Source organism: Ambystoma mexicanum, chromosome 13, assembly GCF_040938575.1.
Source record: "Ambystoma mexicanum isolate Mex_15411 chromosome 13, UKY_AmexF1_1, whole genome shotgun sequence".
Classification (NCBI taxonomy): domain Eukaryota; kingdom Metazoa; phylum Chordata; class Amphibia; order Caudata; family Ambystomatidae; genus Ambystoma; species Ambystoma mexicanum.
In genome coordinates, this window is record NC_090938.1 from 246,351,572 (window position 1) to 246,377,256 (window position 25,685).

A 25,685-nucleotide genomic window follows, 5' to 3' on the forward strand; every position below is an offset into this window, starting at 1 on the left:
AGAACAAACTGCCTCAATCCCAGTTTCTACCAAATTTCCAAATTACATATATATTAGAACTCATGTCATGCATATCAGGAATACCGTCACCCCACTTGTGTATATGCCCCACAAGGACATAATTGCCTTAAAATCATCTCCAGTGCAGGCAGCCATTTTTCACATGCAGAAGTGCTCCCTTGAGATTGACAATCCATACGCTCATCTTTTATTAACTTTCACCACTATTAAAAAACCTTGGTGTCAGGACCACTTCTTCAGGATGAGTATCTAGTCTTGTGATTGCACACAAGCCAAATGGCAAGTTGAGACTTTGTATTAAATTACAGTCAGTAAATTGCTGTATTATACGAGGACGACATCCTTTACCTAATATTACAGAAATGTTAGGCACCATTAGTGAGGCCAAAATTATGAGTACTCTGGATTTAAGATCTGCATATCATCAAATAGTGTTACATCCTGACTCCAGAAACATTACTGCATTTATTACACCCGAGGGTTTATTCCAATGTAAACACATGCCCTTTGGTTTGGTGTCTGCTGCAGCAATATTTCAAAGGGGCATGTATCAGCTTTTCAATAATGTTGAAGGAGTTCTATGCTTTCAAGATGGTGTTTTAGTTAATGGGAAAACGGTAGAAGAACATGATGTGAGGTTGAGGACAGTATTAGATATCTTTAAGGAGGCTGGATTAGCACGTTGCAAAGAAAAGTGTAAATTTCACAGGACTGTGATAAAATATCTGGGGCATGACATATCTGAGCAGGCATTAGACCCAAAGCAGAGTTACTAAATAGTATTCTTAACTTGCCTAGTCTTTGTGACAAAGTGCAAGTTGTGTCCTATCTTGGTATGGCTCAGTAGTACTCGAAGTTTATTCCGGGGTTAGCAACTAAAACTGTTCATATGAGGAAGCTAATAAAAAAAGGAGTGCTCTTTCAACTGAATAGTTTGTGTGAAGCTGAAGTCCTCAACATTAAGTCGGCTTTAAATGAAATGCCGACCTTACATAGTTATGATTTGAGTAAAAGTAATTGTTTTGACTACTGAGGTCAGCAATCATGGATTGGGGGCGGTTTTATCTCAAAAGTCTGATGGGAAGGAAAGTACCATTGCTTTTGCATCTAGAGTGTTAAAGGAGGCAGAACAAAATTATTCCACTATTGAGAAAGAGTTACTTGCTGTTAAATGGGCAATAGATACATTTTGTACATTTTTGTGCGGTGTGAAGTTCGTTGTTAGGTCTGATCATAAAGCACTTAAAGAGATTTTAACCACTAACGGGTTGGATAAAGTCCCTTCTAGGAGTGGAAAGTGGGTTGCCAATCTACAGGATTACACTTAGGAAGTGGAATATGTACCGGGAGTGAGGAACAAGGCTGCAGGTTGTCTGCCTAGATTTACAAATGTAGTTGAAGAACAAGAGGAAGGTGATGATGACTTGAAAGCTCAAGTGTTGGAAATGAGCCAAGATGTAGTATCAGAAAAAGAATGGCGAGTTTTAGAAACGTGAAGGTGTCTCACCCGATAGTCCCCAGGGATCTGTCATCCAGGTGGCCATTGTTTTTAAATACAGTTCCTGGGGGTGGACCAAGGCGGGAGGATCTTGAGGATCTCCTGGATGAGGGTTCCTCTGTGAGTGGAAGTGGGACACCAAAGGATCCCCACCCAAAAATACCTTTTCCCCATTCTACCAGGTAGGATACCTAGGAATTCAACTCCCTCCCCAGTCACCCCTCCCTTCTCTGACACAAACACTTTCTCACGGACAGTTCACTGTGAGCGACAACAGACTAACACCAAAGCCGTATACCTGACATGTTCCAACACCATGGACAGGCAAGGTCAGGCAATTACAGACTATTACACACACCTGACTTCCATCACCCTTCCCCACACGGATAAAAGGCGGAGCACAAAAGCACACTCAGAGCAAGGCAAACCGCACAAGGAAACAGCAGTTCCAAGATGGCAGTTTAGTGCAAGGAGAAAGACGGTGAGTCCAGAGAAGATTTGTAACAAGGGAAGTACATGTGACCTCTAAAGACCGTAACCTTCGTGAGCCTTGGAAAGTAAGAAACCGAAGACCAGGAACTAAGGCTGATAAAACCTGCACAGTATCTCAGAGGTACCCAGGTCACTCCCACATCGATAACCAAGGCGGGGAGGAGCGAATGCCACTGTGGTACTGTCCTTGGCTCCTACAACAAAGCAGCGTCAGAAAAGACAGCACAGCAGGTGAGTCGGAGGGACTGATACCAAACCAGCTTGTGTTTTGAACCAAGGTTTCAAGGGGGTGTGGCTAAACTACCATGCTATAAAGACACCTTTCTCTTGGCTCCTACCGATCCGAAATGATCCTGGCCTGTAACACCGGCACCTGTGCGTGAGGATTCCTGTTAGCACTACACCAGGTTGATGAAGTGGCCTAGCATGGTTGTGCGTAAATAGAAGGTTGGCGGAGGGCGGATCGCATAGCACAGGCTCACAAAGAATGAAACCTGGCCAGCGGCGGTGAAAAAAACAAAATAGCAGACGCGAGGCAAGAGCCTGCGTATGCATAAAAACAACACAGTGGGAAATATATACAGCACAGCAAGTGGGAATCCCAGTGGCCCAGCTGTTGGTCCAATGCAAGTTCTTTTACCGCCGGCTGAGGAGTAGAGCTGAGGAAGTGTTTGCCACAGCGCAGGCAGCCGCATCGTGACGAGGAGGATCGAAGTGCCCGAGAACAGGGAAGAGAGCAGCAAGTGTGTCGACAGCCGCCAGTGGCACACCAGAGGCGCCGCGTACAAAGCGGTAGGTTGTGCATAGGGTGGCAGTGTGGGCGCGAACAACCATATGTGTCGATTGAACTCCTGGGCACCCTGAAGTCACTGGACTGTCCATCTTGGAAGCGGAATACCTGGAGGTATCCAAGTTAGGAGTTGTAAAAACAAAGACATTTCGAGGCTGAGTACCACAAATGAAATACACCAAACACGGGCTATAAAGATTCACAGATCTTTATTCTATTGTACAGTTTACCAAGAAACTGATAGCTATCTGGCTCTCAACACTCCGCAATGAGTACCAGCCTGTCAAAGAGAGGAGAGACAGTGCTGGACATCTAGATAATCATGCTTTTTATACATTTCTCAGAAATATTGTCCAGCCCCTCTACATGTTAATAATCTGTGGTCTGGAGTTCGTGCCTAGTTCACGTACAGCCTAAACAATAATATGCAGTAGGATTACATAAATTTGCATTTCCATCATGTTACAATGGCAATGTATATTCTTGGATCCCACAGAAAGCCTTACTTTATATCCCAACACAATGTAGTTCAGCCTTTGTCCACACTTGGCGTTTGCATTTCATTGTCACCGATGTATGTTCGTGGATGAGGCTTGTTAACGTAGACAATACTGAGACGGCAGTTCATTCATAGTAGAAGGTCTATTTACCTAGTCTAAACAGTCGGCCCACGGACAGTCTAACCGTTAACAGAACTCAAAGGTCGGGAGGCTTGGTTGCGCGTTGAAAACAAAATCCACCATTTTATAACAGAGAATCGTACAAAACAGAAATCAAAATGGCGGATGAATCTTAAAATGGCACCGAAGTCGATCCAAAATCGGAACTTTGCAACGCGGATTTCTTCGCAGAGCGACTGGGCTTAGGTCAATATAAATCAAAAGGAGGCATAATATGATTTCCGTATAACAAACCCTCCTTTTGGCCTAAGCCAATAGCTCACTAAATATATTTGCTTTACTCACAACTCCACGCTTCAATGTCCATACATCCTAATCATATTTGTCAGACACATTGGGCCTCATTACGAGGTAGGAGGTAAGGGATTACCGGCAACGGTAAGTGTGCCGGTGACAGTAATCCCTTACCTCCATGTTTCGAGGTCCCTTAGTGGGTCCCTTCCTTAACGCCTGGTCTGACCAGGATTTAAGGACGGGACCCGCTAAGGGACTTCAGAGCTAATAAACGGTACCTCAAATTGCAGTACTATTATTAGCTACTTCCCTATTCCCATTGAGCCCTATGGGGGCTCAAATGGGAATGGGGAATGGTTCTCAGAATGGGGACTTACCGGGTCCTCCAAGGTTGGAATGACCCGGTAAGTACCCATTCCGAGAACCCGGACCCGGTATGCGGTAAGGGGGTAGCCATGGTGCAAATAGCACCATGGCTACCTCCTACCTCGTAATGAGGCCCATTGTTTGTCATTGGATCTTTAACAGTGATGTCTTCAGCGCCATAAATTAAATAACAGAATCATCTACATACGGAGGTCTGTTCCCACTAATCAAATTCCCAGTATTGGTACAACCCTTAATAGTACCCACTGACTAAGAACCATCTCTCTGTATGTATAAGGAAACAGAATAGGGGCTGTAATTGATAGCACAGAGAAGGGGACGTGGCATCCTGGTTGCCTACAGGTGCCACCCCGAAAAAGGAATTAATGACTAGAGAGATCACATAACTGAGAAATAATGCCCTCAGAGAGGCGTAGCATACAGTAGTTTTTAAAGCAAAGGATCGATATATCTGCCTCACCCTCTTCCACCTATCATAACAAAGGCAAACATATCCATTAATTAGTTCTAGTCAAAATTATGTGACTTACATTCATAATAAACAGAAGTGTCTTGTTATAATAACCCCGTCTGTGTTGAGAATCCCTAGAGGATAGAGTATGCAGATGCATGAAAGAAGACATAATAGAAACATTTACCAACAGAATAAAAATTTCGAATGGACGCACCCCCTTTCAATATACCAAAACCTAAAAGCAATCAATACTGTTAGCACAATTGTAAGAAAACAATACGTCCTCATGGACTATGTATTTGATCGTCCAATGTCCTTGTTAGCCATGCAATCAAGCAATTGCTGTGTACGAGTAGAGATAACAACAGGCATTGTTCCTCACAGTTCTTCCCCGAAAGGTTCTTGTGAAAAACACTGTAGTCTGTTTGCTGGTGATCTCCTGATCACGTGATTTCTTAGTCTTTCTCAGACCCAGACACCTACTTTTCCTCAAATGAAAAAAGGAGTGGCAAAGGACAAGCTCTGTGATTACTTCCCTGTGGGCGCAGCCAAACTGTGCAGTAAGTCTAGCTCCGCGGGCGCAGATTGTACCTTGTGACTCCTGGTACCGTGTGATCTGCGAACAGTGCGTCGTTGCTTCCTGATGGAAGTGAGGAAAACAGGGGAAAAGATTGCTTGAAAAAGCTTCAAAGACAAAGCAGCTATCTCCCCAGGCCCCACAGGCTCAGGAGGTTTCCCCGACGTAACCTTGGTGTCATTCAAGATTGCTTGATCCTTAGAAAACACAGCAAGTTGTTTTTCTTCTTTTTTTTCTTCTCCGTCAGATGACAAAAGAGCAAGGCATTTTCCTGTTGTGTGTCGATCCGATGTCCTTTCTCCCATCTACTCGTACCGCTGTCTGTGTGGCCAACGGGACCTGGAGCGGTCCACTTTGTGTGGTGCGAGACTGGATGCTCTCTTAAATGACTCTGGGAGCATCCATCTACCTGGTCGAATTCTGTGACCTGGCCCCCCGTATTTAACTGGGAGGGCTTCTCGCACCTTTTGATAAATCAAATACACGTTTTAAGTTAATTGGTCACAGCATTTAGTAAGAAGCAAATACTCCACACATTTTTAATACTCTAGGTTTTTGGCATACTTCAAATATTAACTGACCTCCCCTCCATGGTTTCATTCGGGGGGGGTTCTAATTCTAATCAGTGGGGTCGTCCATATGAAAAATAGAGCTATAAGTTAGTGTTCAATTACTTCGAATTACTGAGATGTCTTGCATTTTATCCTGATAGGTTTTAATATTTTACGAATATTTCTAACACATGTGTAAATGGGACCACGAGCCATTGTGATCATGGAGGTGATATTTGTATCAGGTAGTGTCCTACTTCCCTTTTCACTGCCTACCCAACACCTTTCCCCATCCAAACTTGCTAAAACCAATAGCCCAGTATCTAAATTCTCTTGAAGTGGCATCAGCTTGAATATTCCTTACCAAACAATCCCTTCATCTACTATACATGTATTTATGGTTTCTTTCCTGCTATACGTTTCAAAATATAAATCAATAGAAGTCTGTTCAGCTATCCTGTCAGAAAAAGGTGTTTCCTCTCCCTACATTATATACTACCTTGTAATGTGTTATGCACTTTATGATTAGTAATTGAGTAGGAAGCACAAGTGCTGAGGATAGCTGAACTATCTGAGTACCATGTTAGATTTTTATTTTTATTTTTCCTATTTTTCGTGCGGGGTCAAGAAACCTCATTCGACCCTTTGTCAACCCCAAGTTATGAACCACCCCAAAAAGATATCCCAGTTATCTGTAAACATATTCACTATAACATTTTCTAAAAGTTCACAAGCTTAAATTGGTGCAATAATCTCTGCGGCCTGCGCGGAGTTATGCAAAAGTTCTCCTGGTTTCCACAATCTTGCTTAGTATAGTCATGGCATAATTAATAGTGAGGTACCAGTCGAAAGTTTTTAAAAACAGGAGCCATCGAAAAACAGCTCCCCTTGTAGATCGTTCAAAGGTGCATCATTTAAATCAATCCAACCTTTAATTTATTTTTCTACGGTATAAAAGGCGGTCATGTGACATTTCTTTACCGCAAGTGATATCTTGCGGAAGAGGAATCAGTCAGCCAAATTTTAATACGCAACACCTTCAAATTTTAATGTTCGGTACAAATAAGATCAGTTCATAGTTTGTTGATCGTGCGGAAGTAAGCTGTTGCGTTTTTTCCGTTCAATCTCATAGAACGTCTACAGAGTGAGGCGTCATGCCAGGAAAAATATGGCCTAGAACCATTCCCTCACTCTGCTTCACGAACGCAGCAGCAGCAGCGACAGCTCTCAGATATCACAGCAAAAGTGCATGCAACTGTAACGCTCACCTGATTCCCACAGAGGCGCAGGTCTGGCTTCGAGTGCTGATTCTTCTTCAATGGTGAAGCGCAGGACTCTGAAGATGGACAGGAAGGGCCCCTCTACTCTGGCTTCTCCGGCTCGCAGGAATATTACCCTGTGCGTGAAAAGGGAGTATTACCTACTGACTGAGTTATGCTCAAGCCTCCCACTCTCTTCCAACCCTCCACGATACCCTTCCACGATTCCCCGTGAAGTCTCACCTTAGGGTCAGGACGGATGAGCTCTCCATCCTGCTTCTGATGCAGGGGCGCGTTGAAACCCAGTTACTTCACTGGATTGAGGATTATGGGAGTTCAGGTAAGCTTGACTATTCAGGTAAGGCTCTGTAAAAGTTCTGTTGCAAGTTCAAAAGTCCAAGCTTAATAATAATGTTCATTGTCTTTTTCCCCTTAGGGGCCGGGATTCGGAATGCCGGAGATATGGCGCCGACCCGAAGTGATACGTGCAGTTCCAGTAAATGACAGGTAAGTTCTGGATGAGCGCTCGAGTAATGTCTTGCATTCGCTCATTCAATGTCTTTGTCTTTTTTCCCCATAGGGGCCGGGGTCCGGATGCCTGGAAGCGGCAAGACCCGAAATGAAATGGGAATGACCCAACAGGAAAGACTTAGAAGGAAACTGAGCTTTTCCTATTCCCTTCCTTCTCTCACCTTGTTCTTGTCTTTCTCTCTAGGTTCTGGGAAGTGGCTGTGGATCCGGATGATCGCTGCTGAAGATGGTGGCGTCCAGGAAAGGTGAGTGAAATGCAGCGCTGCAGCGATCGTAGCGAAATGCTTTTAAAATGATGTCTTCCTTTTCAGGATCGTCGGTGTGATGTCTCTGTGGTGCTGATTTAGCAGGTAAGGTCTTTTGTCTCCCTTTGCAGGTGACCCAGGATACTGACAGGCGTGGTTGAGGTCCAGATGCAGGAGCTGACACGGTGAGCGTCCAGCTGCGAGGAGCAGAACAACGCGAAGCGTGAGTTGCTGATCGGGTGTGGTTTAAATAGCTTTGGAAGAAGTTCCAAGTGTGTATCCTTCCTCCGATCAGGTATGTATCCTTCCCCGACCACACCCGGGTGGAAAGTAATCCCACAGGTAAAGTAGTTCCATTCAGGCCTCAAGAGGTCGTGGATGTGGCAGCATGGTCTGCATCAGGTAAGTGCACATTAAAACACTTGAACACATGTCTAGCTTTATGAGCCTGGCGCCTAAGGCGCCAGGACAGGGTCCAACATGAGCCTGGCGCCTAAGGCGCCAGGACTGCGTCCAAAGGGCCCCAGCTTGGGCCCGCTGGCACTCCCCTGGGGGAAATGATACCTGCCTCTGGGGTTGCTGGGTCGGACCTGGCTCCTTGGAGGTAGGCATCATGACAGTACCCCCCCTCAAGGCCTCTCCCAAGGTTCTTCCCTCCGGGGGTTTTGGCTTGTTCGGAAATCTCCGGTGAAACCTTTGTACTAATCGAGGTGCGTGGACATGGTTACTAGGCTCCCACGATCTCTCCTGAGGTCCATATCCCTTCCAGTCAACAAGATAGAAGAGTTTCGACTTTACCACCTTGGAGTCTAAAATATCTTTAACTTCGAATTCCAATTCCCCTTCAATTTGAACTGGATCTGGAGGCTTGGACAATCGGGTTCCTGGTTGTACGGGCTTCAAAAGTGATGCATGAAAAACTGGATGTATACGCATGTTGGACGGTAGATCCAGTTTAAAGGCCACTGGGTTGATTATAGCCTTGATGGGATAAGGTCCTATGAATCTGGGATTGAAGGATCGCGGGCCCTTGAGGGATAAGTGTTTAGTTGCTAGCCATACCTGGTCTCCTACTTGGTAAGGAGGAGTTTTACTTCGGTGCAAATCTGCGTTTTCTTTATACTTTTTCTTGGCTTGCTGTAAATGAGTTGCAGCTTCTTTGAAGGCTCGGGTTATTGTGGAATGCAGATGATTTACTGCGGGCATTTCCAGGGTCAGAGGTGGATCTAGGTCAGAGGTCCGAGGATGGTGACCATACAAAGTATAAAAGGGGGTTTGTCCGGTTCCAGAATGCACTGAATTGTTGTATGCATATTCTGCGATCCAAAGGATGTCTTTCCAATTTAACTCGGATTGGTGTAACATGCACCGAAGATATTGCTTGAGAGTCTGATTGGTTCTCTCGGTTTGTCCGTCGGTCTGGGGATGGTGGTTGGTGGATAACCGCACATCTATTTGTGCTTTGTTGGCAACACTTCTTCCAAAAATGGGAGATAAATTGACTTCCACGATCCGAGACTAATATGGAAGGGAAACCATGTATGCGAACTACATTCTCCAGGAATTCCTTGGCCAAGGTGGAAGCAGAAGGCAAACCCTTTGAAGGGATAAAGTGGGCCATTTTGGTGAATAGGTCCACAATTACAAGGATTGTGTTGTAACCAGCACAAGGAGGCAGGTCGGTTATAAAATCCATTGACAGGGTGTGCCATGGTGCCGGTGGAATATCCAAGGGTTGAAGTAGGCCGGCTGGCCTTTTCTTTTGAGCCTTGTTTTGGGCGCAAATTCCGCAAGACAGAACAAAAGACTTTATGTCTTTTCTCCAAGAAGGCCACCAGAAGTGACGTTTAATTTTTTCCTCCGTTTTAGCGATACCAGGATGTCCTTCCATTAAAGATTCATGATGATGGGCAATAACAAGTTCTTGCAATTCTTTACTTGGCAGAAACAACCGCTCCTGGAAGTAGGGTAAGTCATCCTTAACGGTGTAATGAGGACCCTTCTTACTCCATTCCCGTAAGGTTGAAGAGTCTAGAAGTTGTTATACTTGCGTTTGGATGTCCTCAATAGTGTGCAATGAAGTTAAGCCTAAGATTCTTTGCTCAGGTATGATGGGCACAGGTTCTAAGCTCAAATTAGGTTCTTCCATGCCAATCCGGGATAAGGCATCTGCTTTTCCATTCTTGCAGCCAGGGCCATAGGTAATTACAAAATCAAATTCCGCAAAGAATAGAGCCCATCGGAGTTGTCGTGAAGATTGAGCTTTGCCCGTCTTTAAATACTGTAACTTTCTGTGGTCCGTAATTACGGTAATGGTGTGTCTTGCCCCGAGAAGATAGTGACGCCAAGCCTTGAAAGCAGATTTGATGGCCAGTAACTCTTTATCGGTAATTGCGTAGTTGATTTCAGGAGGAAAACATTTTCTGGACCAAAAGGCCACTGGGTGTAGTTGGTTAGTTTTTGGGTCTCTTTGCGACAGGACAGCTCCCATGGCCGAACTGGATGCATCGGTTTCCACTATGTACGGGAGATCTGGGTGCGGGTGTTTCAGTACAGGTGCAGAGGTGAATTTGGTTTTCAGGTCCTGGAAGGCTTGTTCGGCTTCAAGAGTCCATTCGAAGCGTTTGTTTTTCTTTAGGAGAGCGGTGATGGGTTGGACTGTTCAACTGTAAAAGTTCACAAGCTTAAATTGGTGCAATAATCTCTGCGGCCTGCGCGGAGTTATGCAAAAGTTCTCCTGGTTTCCACAATCTTGCTTAGTATAGTCATGGCATAAGTAATAGTGAGGTACCAGTCGAAAGTTTTTAAAAACAGGAGCCATCGAAAAACAGCTCCCCTTGTAGATCGTTCAAAGGTGCATCATTTAAATCAATCCAACCTTTAATTTCTTTTTCTACGGTATAAAAGGCGGTCATGTGACATTTCTTTACCGCAAGTGATATCTTGCGGAAGAGGAATCAGTCAGCCAAATTTTAATACGCAACACCTTCAAATTTTAATGTTCGGTACAAATAAGATCAGTTCATAGTTTGTTGATCGTGCGGAAGTAAGCTGTTGCGTTTTTTCCGTTCAATCTCATAGAACGTCTACAGAGTGAGGCGTCATGCCAGGAAAAATATGGCCTAGAACCATTCCCTCACTCTGCTTCACGAACGCAGCAGCAGCAGCGACAGCTCTCAGATATCACAGCAAAAGTGCATGCAACTGTAACGCTCACCTGATTCCCACAGAGGCGCAGGTCTGGCTTCGAGTGCTGATGCTTCTTCAATGGTGAAGCGCAGGACTCTGAAGATGGACAGGAAGGGCCCCTCTACTCTGGCTTCTCCGGCTCGCAGGAATATTACCCTGTGCGTGAAAAGGGAGTATTACCTACTGACTGAGTTATGCTCAAGCCTCCCACTCTCTTCCAACCCTCCACGATACCCTTCCACGATTCCCCGTGAAGTCTCACCTTAGGGTCAGGACGGATGAGCTCTCCATCCTGCTTCTGATGCAGGGGCGCGTTGAAACCCAGTTACTTCACTGGATTGAGGATTATGGGAGTTCAGGTAAGCTTGACTATTCAGGTAAGGCTCTGTAAAAGTTCTGTTGCAAGTTCAAAAGTCCAAGCTTAATAATAATGTTCATTGTCTTTTTCCCCTTAAGGGCCGGGGTTCGGAATGCCGGAGATATGGCGCCGACCCGAAGTGATACGTGCAGTTCCAGTAAATGACAGGTAAGTTCTGGATGAGCGCTCGGGTAATGTCTTGCATTCGCTCATTCAATGTCTTTGTCTTTTTTCCCCATAGGGGCCGGGGTCCGGATGCCTGGAAGCGGCAAGACCCGAAATGAAATGGGAATGACCCAACAGGAAAGACTTAGAAGGAAACTGAGCTTTTCCTATTCCCTTCCTTCTCTCACCTTGTTCTTGTCTTTCTCTCTAGGTTCTGGGAAGTGGCTGTGGATCCGGATGATCGCTGCTGAAGATGGTGGCGTCCAGGAAAGGTGAGTGAAATGCAGCGCTGCAGCGATCGTAGCGAAATGCTTTTAAAATGATGTCTTCCTTTTCAGGATCGTCGGTGTGATGTCTCTGTGGTGCTGATTTAGCAGGTAAGGTCTTTTGTCTCCCTTTGCAGGTGACCCAGGATACTGACAGGCGTGGCTGAGGTCCAGATGCAGGAGCTGACACGGTGAGCGTCCAGCTGCGAGGAGCAGAACAACGCGAAGCGTGAGTTGCTGATCGGGTGTGGTTTAAATAGCTTTGGAAGAAGTTCCAAGTGTGTATCCTTCCTCCGATCAGGTATGTATCCTTCCCCGACCACACCCGGGTGGAAAGTAATCCCACAGGTAAAGTAGTTCCATTCAGGCCTCAAGAGGGCCTGGATGTGGCAGCATGGTCTGCATCAGGTAAGTGCACATTAAAACACTTGAACACATGTCTAGCTTCATGAGCCTGGCGCCTAAGGCGCCAGGACTGCGTCCAAAGGGCCCCAGCTTGGGCCGCTGGCACTCCCCTAGGTGAAATGATGCCTGCCTCTGGGGTTGCTGGGTCGGACCTGGCTCCTTTGAGGTAGGCATCATGACAGCAACAGGATCAGGTATGGGGGAAAAAATAACCGCACGATTTATTCTTTCCCCCTCCATGTATTAGCACAGCCAAAGCACATTCATCACATTGATGCACATATAACACAAAGGCCTTATCATACTTTGGTGTGACCAAAACTGATACTGAACAGTGCAGTCTTGAGCAGATCAAAAAGCTTTCTGGTGTACCAAGTTCTACGGCAATGACAAAAAAGTGCCCTTCTCTGTAAATGCCAACATTGGTTTTGGGACCCACTATCTACAGTAAGAAGCCGTTCCTATCAAAACTTTAACTTCTTTCTGTGTATTTGGGACAGACATGCTAGAAATGCTTCTTATATTTGAATATTTAATTTATTCAGGCGTCATCAATCTTCTTCAATCTTTTTCCCTCCTTTGACAGGAGATAGCCTAAAATAGGCGACCTCCTGTCAATAGGACTACATTTTTCCAAATGAAGCTTTATGTTTATGTTCTACTAGATGAATATTTACTAACACAGTACTCTCTTTGCAAACACATTCCAAGTCTGTAGCTAAGAGAAGGTCGTCAACATACTATAAAAAAATGTACAAGCGAAAGGCAACTCAAATGTATCGAAATGCCCTTTCAAAGCCCTACTACATATGCTCAAACTCTCTGTGTACCCTTATGGTGCACGGGTGAATGTAAACGAGCGTCCCCCTAGGGTGAGCGCAAACAACTATCTACTATCCATGTATATAAGAATGCTAAAGAAGGCCTTCTTAAGATCCATAATACTAAAAGGAGTAGCAAAAAGTTGAAATCATTGTCGGTATCATTGTTACATCAGGCAAATTTAAATTTGCAGAGCTACACTCTTATTGACAGTACGTAAATCAAAAATGAAACGGAATAGAATCGCATTATCCCCTTTTCTAGTACTCCAGTAAAATCAGGCTATTGCACAAAACTTGCTGCAATTTCCTCAATCATTCCATGATGTACAGAATCAGAAATTATACTCTTCAAAGCTTACTCGCCATCAACAGAAATCTTATACTATGGAATTCGTGGAAGCTTAACCAGAGGTTTCAAAACAATCTTAACAGAATCAATTTGTAAAATACCAACATCATTGTCATCAATTGCCCATAGACACTCCGGAACGTCACTAGATTCCGGCAGCAACTGTCTTAGTCAGAAACTGTGAATTAGAAAATTGCTGTGGTGAAATCGTCAAACACACTCCATCTGAAGAACAATGAATTACCGCATTTTAATTCCTTCAACAGATTCAACCTCAACAAATTCTCTCCACAGTTTGTCAAAAGGAACAGACAATGATCCATGAATGGATCCAGTAAAATCAGTACCGGAAAAGAAATCAAACTAACCACCAGCGTACCAGAAAATTCTAAGAAATGTTATTCTGCCCTTGCAGTAAGACGTCTGGAACCCGTGAATGATCAATGCAACACTTCTGTGCTCCCCTATCCATGAAAAATAGATGCTTCCTATTTCCCACCTTTATCTCATCGTAAAGACTTCTTTAATTAGAACAGGCATCAGTCCCAGACCCTGCTTCGGGCTAACCAAACAGAACAATATACCTTCGAAGGAAAGATCCTTAGAAAATAGACAATGGGAGCGTTATCAAAAATATTTGTACTATCTACATTAGATTTCTGATTACCTTGCGAAAAGGGCTGGGAATTTTAAGCAAACTGGTTTCTACCAAGACCCCTCACCCCAGGGCTGTCACGGAATTCCCCCCTTCTCACCTGAGATCGCTCCTTGCAGGATTTCTTGGAGGAAGTCTTCTTGCGAGCGGATCAGGTTTTGTACAAGCCTGCGCGAGTCTCCTCTGACTCCAGCGTGCGTTCAGCGTTCCAGGATACTCGGATGCTCAGGACATCCAGGAAGCGAGGAAGTGTACACGAAGGAGGTACACAAAATCCGGGAAACAAGGTAAGAGATGAGGGAGAAATGAATTGGGAAATTAGAGGGTCCGGGAACCAAGGACAGGAGAATAGTTCAGCGAACTACGGAGCACACGTCTAGTCACTACCAGCGATAGCGTTGAGACGTGTGGGGATGCGGGGGCGTGGTCTATTTGTAGAATGTGCTACGTCCGACGAGGAAGCTAGTGCAAGGCGTACCACGTTAGACGGCCATGTTGGGAGAATCAAAGAGTGCAAGCCCCATTGTGACAAGGACCAGGAAGTCCAAAAGGGGCACGTTCTGTGGATCATGACAGCATGCCTCCTCCGAAAACTTGTTCCACCAGGTTTGCCCGGGTGTATGAAATGATACCTTCTGAGCAATCGGGGGGTATTCAGATTAGAAAGTGGTTCCCACGTTCTTTCACTCAGAGGATATCCTTTCCACTCGACCAAATATTGAAGTTGACCCTGTTTATACCTGGAGTCGCATATTCTGGATACTTCATATTCCAGCTGATTGTCAACAACCACAGGGTTGGGTCTGCAGGATTTCAGAGGGGATCGGATGTAAGGTTTTAATAAGGAAGTGTGAAAAACTGGATGAATCTTCTTCCAGGAGTCTGGTAACTTGAGCCGGAATGAGACTGGGTTTATGATTTCCTTTATGGAAAAAGGTCCATAGTAACGGGGGGCTAGTTTGTTTGGTCGTAAATGTCGAGGCAGTAGTTTCGAGGACAGCCCGACCTGATCACCGACGGCATAAGAAGGCCCTGGTCTTCTTTTGGTATTCGCATAACGCTTAGTGTGTGTGTGTTTGGGCCTTTTCTAAATGTTCTTTGGCTTCCTTGTGAACATTGATGAGAGTTTCAATCCAGGAGTCAACTGTTGGTACAGGTGTGGGATGTGGGAGAATGGAAGGTAGAACTGACGGGTGGAATCCTTGGCTGCAATAAAAAAGGGCTGGTCTTGACTGCCGAATGATCAGAGTTGTTGTAAGCGAATTCAGCCATGGGTATAAGGAGTGACCAGTCGTCCTGTAGCTTGGTGGCGAAACAACGAAGGTATTCTTCCAGGGTCTGTTTTACACGTTCCGTAGCTCTGTTAGTCTGTGGGTGAAAACCCGATGAGAGAGCACGTTGGATTCCTAGAATACGACATAGATGTTGCCAGAATTAAGAGATGTATTGAGGTCCTCGATCTGATATGATCTTGGAAAGGAGTCCATTAAGGCGAAATATATGTTCCAGGAAAATGCCAGCGAGTTCTGAGGAAGATGGCAATTTGTACAATGCTTTAAAATGGGCCATGTGGGTGAATAAATCAATGGTGACCATGATTGTCGTATAGCCCCTAGATGGTGGTAATTCCAAGATAAAGTCCGTAGCAATGAACTCCCAGGGCCTAGAAGGTAATGTAGGTTGAAGTAGGAGACCTGCCGGTTTCTTGTTATCATGTTTGTTTTGATTGCAGACTGCGCAGGCTTGAATGTACCGTTGAATGTCTGTTTTCATTTTGGGCCACCAAAATTGTCTTTGTACGAGATGAAGGGAGTTGGTGACACCACGATGCCTGGAGGGAAGAGTGTAATGACAGAGGTTAATAATCCGTAGTCGCAGTCTCTGTGTGGGAATGACCAGGGCATTGTACTTGAACAAATATCTGTCTCTAGTTTTTAGACTCCATCGATTCTTTCCTGTGAATTCCTTCCAGATTTCAGAGGACTGGGTTTGCATTTGAATGGCTTCCAGGAGACTGACTGCTTGAGCTACAAAAATTGTGTGGGGAAACATCTTTGGGTAGGCCCGATCTTCAAGAGTTTCGTAATCAGGATGTCGAGATTATTATGTTCTGTGATCCGGGGACATGATGGATGTGGAACTGGTACTGGGCAAAGAATAAGGCCCAATGGGCTTGACGGCTATTCTTACATTCCATAGATTGCAGAACTTGAAGATTCCGATGGTCCGTACGGACCTGGACAGGATGTTTAGTTCCCAGAAGTAGATGCTGCCATTCGGTGAAGGCTTGACGGATGGCCAACAGTTCCTTTTCCAAGACGGAGTAATGAGCCTCGCTGGAAGTCAGGGTTCGTGAGAGGTAAGCAATGGGGTGCTTTAATTTACCCTCGAATTCTTGCTTTAACACTGCTCGTATGGCGTAGTTAGAGGCATCCGTCTCCACTAGGAATGGTCGATTAATATTGGGTTGAGCAAGGATAGGGGCTTGAGTAAACTCCGTTTTTAATCATTGGAATGCCTTGTCCTGGGCTGGGGTCAAGAGGAAGGGGATGTCTTTTTTCAATAATGTAATGATCGGTTGAACTATCTCAGAAAAGGATGGTATGAATTTCCGGTAGAAATTGGCAAGCCCCAGGAAGGATTGAATCTGTTTCACAGACGTGGGAACAGGCCAAGATAGTATAACTTTTACCTTTGAATGGTCCATTCCTATTCCTTCTGGACTAAGGACAAGTCCTAGATAATGAACAGAAGTGACATGAAAAAGGCATTTCTCGGGTTTAGCTAGGAGTTTGTGTTTACGGAGCCGTTGCAAAACTGCCTTTACATGCTCTTCATGCTTTTGAGGATCCTTGGAGTAAATCAAGATATCATCCAGGTAAACGATGACGAAGAGGAACAACATGTCAGAAAACACCCTATCCATGAAGCGTTGGAAGACTGCGGGGGCATTTGCAAGCCCGAAGGACATGACCAAGTACTCAAAGTGACCAAAGGGTGTTCTAAAGGCTGTTTTCCATTCGTCTCCTTCCCTGATATGGATCAGATGGTAGGCACCCCTGAGATCCAACTTCGTGAAGATTACAGCTCCTCTCACCGCTTCCAGGATATCAGAGATTAAGGGCAAGGGATAGCGGTCCTTGAGGGTGCACTGATTCAATCCACGATAATCAAGATAAGGTCTAAGCTCTTTAGTGTCTTTCTTGGGAACAAAAACCAACAAAGCTCCAGCTGGAGATTTAGATGGTCTTATGGTGCCATTTTCAAGGTTGGTATCCAAGTATTCTCTAAGGGCCTTTTTTTCTGGTTCAGATAGAATGAACATCCTCCCAAAGGGAATCACTGAAGGTTCTGTATCTATAGCGCAGTCTTCAGGTCTGTGAGGGGGTAGGGCCTGAACTATAGCAGTTGGAAACACATCAGCGTATTCCTGATAGGCCCTAGGAACCTGTATGACGTTTGAAACCATGAGTGGGCCTTGCTGGTCTGCTGGCGTGCTTTCGGAAGTTGTCAAGGAGGAATCCGGGAATAGACAGTGAGACATGCAAAACTCAGAACCAAGAAACAAGGATCCTGCTGCCCAATTGATGTAAGGATTGTGTTTCTGCAACCAGGGCATACCCAGTACCATGGGGTAATGGGCTGACTTGATGATGTCAAATCTGATCAACTCTTGGTGATGGTTTATCGAGAGTTGGATTTCTTTGGTCTGCAAGGATATAGGTCCTGAAGAGAGAGGTCTTCCGTCGATCGCCTCCGTCGATCGCCTCCACAGGTTGCATGATACTTTGTGTTTCATATGGAATGTGGTGTTTAAAGACCCAATCTTGATCAATGAATATTCCCATTGCCCCACAATCCACCAAGGCCAAAATAGGGTAGGTCTCATTCTTGGATGACGATAGGAAGGCTTGTAGAATCACTAGCTTGTTCTCGCCAGGAGAGTTCAAGGATGGAATAGATGTGGAGCAAACATCTCTCTCCCAAAGCCTTGTCCATATAGGACCGGGAGCTGGCGTTTCCCGAACGCCGTGCAGGGGCTAGAGGACATTCTCTAACTAGGTGTTTATCCGAGTCACAATACATGCATAAGCCCGTGGGGATCCTTCTCATCCTTTCTTGCGGGGATATGGGTCCACGGAAGGCCCCTATTTGCATGGGTTCTGGATCGCAACCAGAGACTGGAGTAGGGTCGGGTTTCAATGAGTCCTCAAGGGATCCCTTCTGGAAAGGCATCTTGGTCTTTTTCCTCTCTGCCTTCCTTTCCTGGATACGAAAGTCTATCTGCATGGCAAGATCCATAAGGGCCTGGAATGAACTTGGACGAGCCACTCTGGCTAATTCGTCTTTTATCTCTTCATTTAGCCCCCTTCGGAAAAGAGTAAAGCTTGCTTCTGAAGACCAATCCGCTTCCTTGGCCAATTGTTTGAATCGTGTGACATACGTAAGCATGTCCTGGGATCCTTGCCGAAAGTCAAGTAGATGTTCCTGGGCACTATAGACCTGTTCTGGGTGATCAAACATGGTCTTAAGGGCCTGTATGAATCCATCGTAATCATCCAGGAGGGCATCTCCAGAATTGACTAAAGGAGTAGCCCAAGTCAGTGCATTCCCGGAGAGGTGCGAGATTATAAAGCCAACCTTCACCCTGGGAGTTGAAAAATAGTAGGGCTTAAAGGTAAAGAGGACTAAACAAGAGTCAAGGAATTCACAAAGGGTTTTTGCAGACCCATTGTATTTGTCTACAATGACACCCAGTAGCACGATTTCCTTTGTGGCAGAATCGCGGAACAAAACCAGTTGTTTCAATGCAGCGTTTTCAGCCTTTAAATTCTGCACCTCGGTCGTTAATTCTTGCATGCCACGCATGAGATCCTAAATGGCCTGTTCCATGTTGGTTTCAACTTTGGTCGTTTGGCATCTCAAACTGTCATGGAATTCCCCCCTTCTCACCTGAGATCGCTCCTTGCAGGATTTCTTGGAGGAAGTCTTCTTGCGCACGGATCGGGCTTTGTACAAGCCTGCACGAGTCTTCTCTGACTCCAGCTTACGTTCAGCGTTCCAGGATACTCGGATGCTCAGGACGTCCAGGAAGCGAGGAAGTGTACACGAAGGAGGTACACGAAATCCGGGAAACAAGGTAAGAGATGAGGGAGGAATGAATTGGGAAATTAGAGGGTCCGGGAACCAAGGACAGGAGAATAGTTCCGCAAACTACAGAGCACACGTCTAGTCACTACCAGTGATAGCGTTGAGACGCTCGGGGGCACGGGGGCGTGGTCTATTTGTAGAATGTGCTATGTCTGACGTGGAAGCTGGTGCAAGGTGTACCACGTTAGATGGCCATGTTGGGAGCATCAAAGAGTGCAAGCCCCGTTGTGACAAGGACCAGGAAGTCCAAAAGGGTGTCACGCCTCCGCTAGTCCGCAGGTCTCACTGGCGTCTTTGGAATGCTTGGCGCTGGCACCGGCATTACAATTTTCCGTTTTAGCACTCTTACTTCCTGGTTAACGGTCTAGTCTTTCTTGTCTGTCTTGTTTTCCTATTTAGCCCCCCCTCCGTTTCCGGTTCGGCGGGTTGCAACTTTGCCTTTTCGGTTTGTTGCCGTGCTCCGCTCCGTTTACTCCTACATTGTTTCCTCTTGCTTTACTCCCGTTACTGAGCCCTGCTCGCTCTTTCCCGCTTCTCTGTGGACTTGGTGGCGGTTTCCCCGTTCCGCTCACTCCTCCTTGATCCCTCTCTCCCTTTCTCTCCTTCTTGGCTTTCCCTGTTTCTGCCTTTCCGTTTCCCTCTTCTCTCTGTTGTCTGGTTCTCCAGCTTCTCTGTAGCGTTCCCGCTCCTCGGGCCGCGCTGCAGGGTATAGTCCACGTGCCTTCCTTAATGGGTTGTTTACTCCATGCTGCCATTCCGGATTCGCCCACCTGCTACACTCTCCAGACCTCCACATCTTCAGTGTATTCTCATCTGCATCCACACCTCCTGGGACACCTTGCCACTCCATCCATTCCATCGATCATCAGAACTGGAAAGAATCCTGCCTACCTGTATCGCACTGGTACAGATCCGCTAGAAGAGGTTTTTTTTAAGCTGTTGCTTTTTTTCCTCTTCTTGTGGTCTCTGTGGAGGAGGGGTCCCCGGCATCCCTGTTTACCAGGGAATCAAGGTGGCTTCCTACCGCGGAAGACCATTTCTCTTCACAAAAAAAAGAAGACCAAAAGAAAGTCCCGTCAACACGGAAGCTCCTCTGAAGAAACAGGTGAGGAGGAAGGGGAGGTGGACTTGGACATAACTGATATACAGCCGGTTACAGCAGAGTTTGACAGTTTGCAACGCCAAAAAGACCAGATCATGGCATCTCCAGAACAAGTCCAGGAACTCCTTTCCGCAGTCCACAACTTGACTCAAGAATTACAGGCTGTCAAGACCGAGAACACTGCCCTTAGACAGAGAGTTGATCGCTATGAACAGTCTTGCAGCGATTTACCACCCATGCCGCTGTCTTGGGCAAATACGATGGGTCTCCCCATAAATTCAAGGAATTCATGGAAGCATGCATAATCCACTTTACATTTAGACCCCAGACATATGCCACGGATAAGGCACGCATTGGGTTTCTGATCTCTAACTTAACTGGGAATGCTTTATCCTGGGCAGCCCCTCTTGTGACTAGTGCTAGTCCTTTGTTGCAGGACTATTCCGGATTCACAGCCCAGTTTAAAATGGCCTTCGAAAGACAGGAGACGGCCGTGGTCGCCAGTGAGCAACTCTTGGATATACGTCAAGGTAATTCTGATTTGCTGTCCTATATTTCACGCTTCAAAAGGGTGGCTGCTGACGCAGGTTGGCAAGAAAACGCACAATTCACCATTTTTCATCTGGGACTAAGAGAGGACTTAAAGGACGAACTAGCAAGGGTTCCAAGGCCAGCTACACTTAGTGACCTTTGGTCCACAGTCCTCCAGTTGGACATCCGTCTATCTGAAAGGCGTTCGGAGCGCCGCAAGAACAGGGGATTTCCTAATCCACTGGAACCTAACACTTCCACCTCCACTCCCACCTGTCAAAGTTAAGAAAGTAAGGAAGAACCTATGCAAATTGGGACAACCAGAGGACCACTTTCTCCGGAAGAAAGCAAACGGCGCAGGGACAACAATCTGTGCATGTATTGTGGGTCGAATCAACATATCCTGAGGGATTGCCCTGATGTACCTGCCCGACGGTCGGGAAACGCCACCCCTCGGAACTAGTAGGGACAAGTTACCGAGGGGGTTTCCCAAGTCCCTATGTGTCGCTGTCTTTCTCTCCAGCCAACACCACTGAGGATAACCGGCTCATGGTAATAGCGGTCCAGTTGTGTCTCCCAAGTCAGACCTGTGAGGTGTTGGCCCTGCTGGACTGTGGGACAGCAGGATGCTTTATGGACATTGTGTGGGCAGACAAGACCGGCATCGGTAGGCTGGAAAAAGAAGAAGACCAAAAGGTGGAGGGAGTCGACAGAAAGCCGCTGAGTTCTGGTCTCATCACCCATACCATCTCCTCACTGGTTAAGAACATTCTCCACCACACCGAGTCAATTCAATTTGACCTTATCAGGGCGGCTCACTTCCCCGTTATCCTGGGAGTGTCATGGCTAAGAAAGCACAATCCACTCATTGACTGGAAGGGGAACCAGCTTTCGTTCTCTTCTGAGTTTTGTCGGCAATCCTGTTCCTCTATTAATCAGCAGGCCACGGTCCACACCCTTCCAGATCCTTCCATAACTAGGGAGGTTTTGAAGATCAACAATATACCCAAGGAGTTTGGTCAATACCAGAAGGTTTTTCAGGATGGGGCCCCTCAAGAGTTACCTCCCCATAGGCCGGAGGATTGTGCCATTAATCTGACACCTAATGCCATTGTTCCTTTCGGCGCATGTTTTCCCTGTCCTTACTGGAGAAAGAGGTGCTTAAAGAATACCTGGATTCTAATCTCCAACACGGCCTCATCCGTCATTCCCACTCTCCTGCCGGGGCATCCCTGTTTTTCGTTCCCAAAAAGGGATTGAGCAAACTGAGGCCGTGTATAGACTATAGGGGACTTAATCAGGTTAATATCAGGGATCGGTATCCCATGCCCCTAATCAAAGACATTCTGGAGGCTGTACAAGGAGCCAAGATATTCTCCAAGATTGACCTCAGAAGAGCTTACCATCTGCTACGTATACACACCGGAGATGAGTGGAAGACGGCGTTTCGCACACCATTCGGTCACTTCGAGTATTGTGTGATGCCGTTTGGTTTAGTGAATGCTCCTTCAGTGTTTCAGCGTTTTATGGACCACACATTTTCGGATCTCCTGTTCCATTGTACCATCATCTACCTAGATGACATCTTGGTTTTTTCCAAGGATACTCAATTACATACTACTCATCTTCACCAAGAACTACAAAGGCTACAGGATAATCATTTAAAGGCCAACCCCGACAAATGTGTCTTCCGAGTTTCTGAAGTCCCCTACCTTGGATTCATTCTATCTCCGGAAGGCATAAAGATGGATCCCTCCAAAGTGGATGCCATTCTACAGTGGCCCAAGCCTGGTTCCGTCAAAGAAGTGCAGAGGTTTCTGGGGCTTGCAAATTTTTATCTCAAATTCATCTGGGGCTACCCATCACGCAGTTGTTGAAGAAATCCTCATCCCCTTTTTCCTGGACCACACAGGCAGATCAGGCCTTCCAGCTGTTGAAGACAGATTTCTGCACTGCTCCCATACTCGGTCAACCTGATCAAAATGCGAGGTTTATTGTTGAGACTGATGCCTCCGCCGCTGCCCTAGGGGAGGTTCTACTCCAGGAACAGGACGGTACAGAGCATCCCATCGCGTATTTGTCTAAGACCCTGAACGACAGCCATACCCATTACTCTGTAATCGAAAAGGAACTGTTGGCCATGAAATCGGCCTGCGAAGAATGGCGTCACCTGTTGCAGGGGAGTCTCTATCCCTTTGAAATTAGAACAGACCACAAGAACCACAAGGCCATACACAGTATGGAGTGCGTCAACTCTTGACAAGCCCGGTGGGCCCATTTCTTCACTCAATTTGATTTCACCCTTACATACTTACCTGGTTCCAAGAATATCCTTGCGGATGCCCTCTCAAGAAAGCCTTACACTGGCGTATCTCAATTGGAAACACCCAGTCTCATGTTTCCTGATACCAAAGTCATCTATACCATCGACTCCTTCTTGGAGAAGGTCCATAGTGCCTCGTCCTCTTCGGAAATTCCATCTATGTATTCTAAAGACTTGGTGTTCAAGGATGGTTTATCTTTCCACAAGCAACGCTTGTTCCTACCCAACTCCCAGACGCGGCGCACCGCGTTACGATGGTGTCACGATGACCCAGTGGCAGGACACAGGGGAGTAAAGAACACCCTGGATTTGGTGAGTCGTCAGTTCTGGTGGCCGGGGATGGCGAAGGAAATTACTAAATACGTTCATTCCTGTCCTGTTTGCTGTCGCTCAAAATACTGCACTCAAAAATCTATTGGATATTTACAACAGGAAGAGGTGCCCAAGAGGCCTTGGAGCATTATATCGACCAACTTCATAGTGGAATTACCGCCTTCGGAGGGATGCTCTTGCGTTATGGTGACGGTGGACTGCTTCACCAAGATGGCTCATTTTTCACCACTGGCAGGTTTACCCACTGCAGCAGAAATGGCGACAGTGTTTGCCCGGGACATCTTTCGATTACATGGCACTCCGGATAAGATCATCTCCGACAGAGGCACCCAATATTCATCCCACTTTTGGAAAGAATTGTGCAAAAGATTAGGCATAGAGAGAGCCATGTCATCTGGTTTCCACCCCCAGACCAATGGACAGACGGAAAGGACTAATGCATCTCTAGAACAATACCTCCGATGCTTCATCAATTCGCAGCAAGACAACTGGGTGAGCCTGTTACCCACGGCGGAGTTCGCCTATAACAATGCTACTCACAGTGCTACCAAACTCAGTCCTTTTTTCTGTTCTTATGGCTACCATCCCAGCTTTATTCCTTTGTCTTTTTCTACTCCCTCTCCTATCCCTTCTGTTGACCAGCTGCTATCTACTGTTACAGAGGCACACAAAGTTGCAGTGGAGAGTTTGCGAGCAAGTGGCCTTCGCTACCGCACTCAGTGCAATCGCAAACGCCTACCTTCTCCTGATTGGCAAAAGGGTACCAAAGTATGGTTAGCAACCAAGTATCTACCCCGGTGGTTACGCCCATCTAAGCTCTCCCCCCGATACCTGGGTCCTTTTGTCATCATCCACCGGATTAACCCTGTTGCCTTCCGCCTTCAATTGCCTCGCCATATACGTCGGCTTCACCCAGTGTTTCATTCATCACTATTGAAGGAATACTGTGAGGACCCATTTGGTCGTCCATTGCCCCGCACTTCGGTCCCTTCTGCCGTTCCTCCAGTGGAGTATGAGGTGGCTTCCATCCGAGACACCCGTTATATAAGGGGTCGGTTGGAATACCTGGTCCACTGGAAGGGTTATCCTAGCTCTGAGGATTCATGGGAGCCAGTTTCTTTCGTACATGCCCCTACTTTGGTTTACTTCTACATTGTTTCCTCTTGCTTTACTCCCGTTACTGAGCCCTGCTCGCTCTTTCCCGTTTCTCTGTGGACTTGGCAGCGGTTTCCCTGTTCCGCTCGCTCCTCCTTGATCCCTCTCTCCCTTTCTCTCCTTCTTGGCTTTCCCTGTTTCTGCCTTTTCGTTTCACTCTTCTCTCCGTTGTCTGGTTCTCCAGTTTCTCTGTAGCGTTCCCGCTCCTCGGACCGCGCTGCAGGTTACAGTCCGGGTGCCTTCCTTAACGGGTTGTTTACTCCATGCTGCCATTCTGGATTTGCCTGCCTGCTACACTCTCCAGACTTCCACATCTTCAGTGTATTCTCATCTGCATCCACGCCTCCTGGGACACCTTGCCACTCCATCCATTCCATCGATCATCAGAACTGGAAAGAATCCTGCCTACCTGTATCGCACTGATACAGATTCGCTAGAAGAGGTTTTTTTTAAGCTGTTGCTTTTTTTCCTCTTCTTGTGGTCTCTGTGGAGGAGGGGTCCCCGGCTTCCCTGTTTACCAGAGAATCAGGGTGGCTTCCTACCGCGGAAGACCATTTCTCTTCACAAAAAAAAGAAGACCAAAAGAAAACCCTGTCAACGCGGAAGCTCCTCTGAAGAAACAGGTGAGGAGGAAGGGGAGGTGGACTTGGACATAACTGATATACAGCCGGTTACAGCGGAGTTTGACAAAGGGGCGCGTTCTGTGGATCATGACAAGGGCGGCCTCTGGGTCGTTTACCCATGACACCATATGTCTTATTCGACCTCTGCTGGAGGATCGAGCATTGTGCTCGCCAATGACCCTCTCGTCTGCAATAAGCACATTGGTTTGCATGTACAGGACCCAACGGCACATTGTTACGCTCACCTGGACTTCACAGGGGTGTCGATCGGACCCGGACAGCTGCGGTCTCCTTCAACGTGATGCGTAGTGCAGAGATGACTGTCTGGACTGGCCCGCCTAGTCTTGTCTGCTGGACCCGAAGAAGTATTTTCCTGCAAGTGGAGACAGGGATTAACCACCTGTGGGTTTAAGTGATGGCCTCCCAACTGTTCTCGCTCTCCCCCACTAATCACCTCCGATATCCCCTTAGTAACCTCACCTTATGTTCGTAAAAGAAGAGCTCTCCATCCTGCGTGTCTTGCAGGGGCGCGTAGAT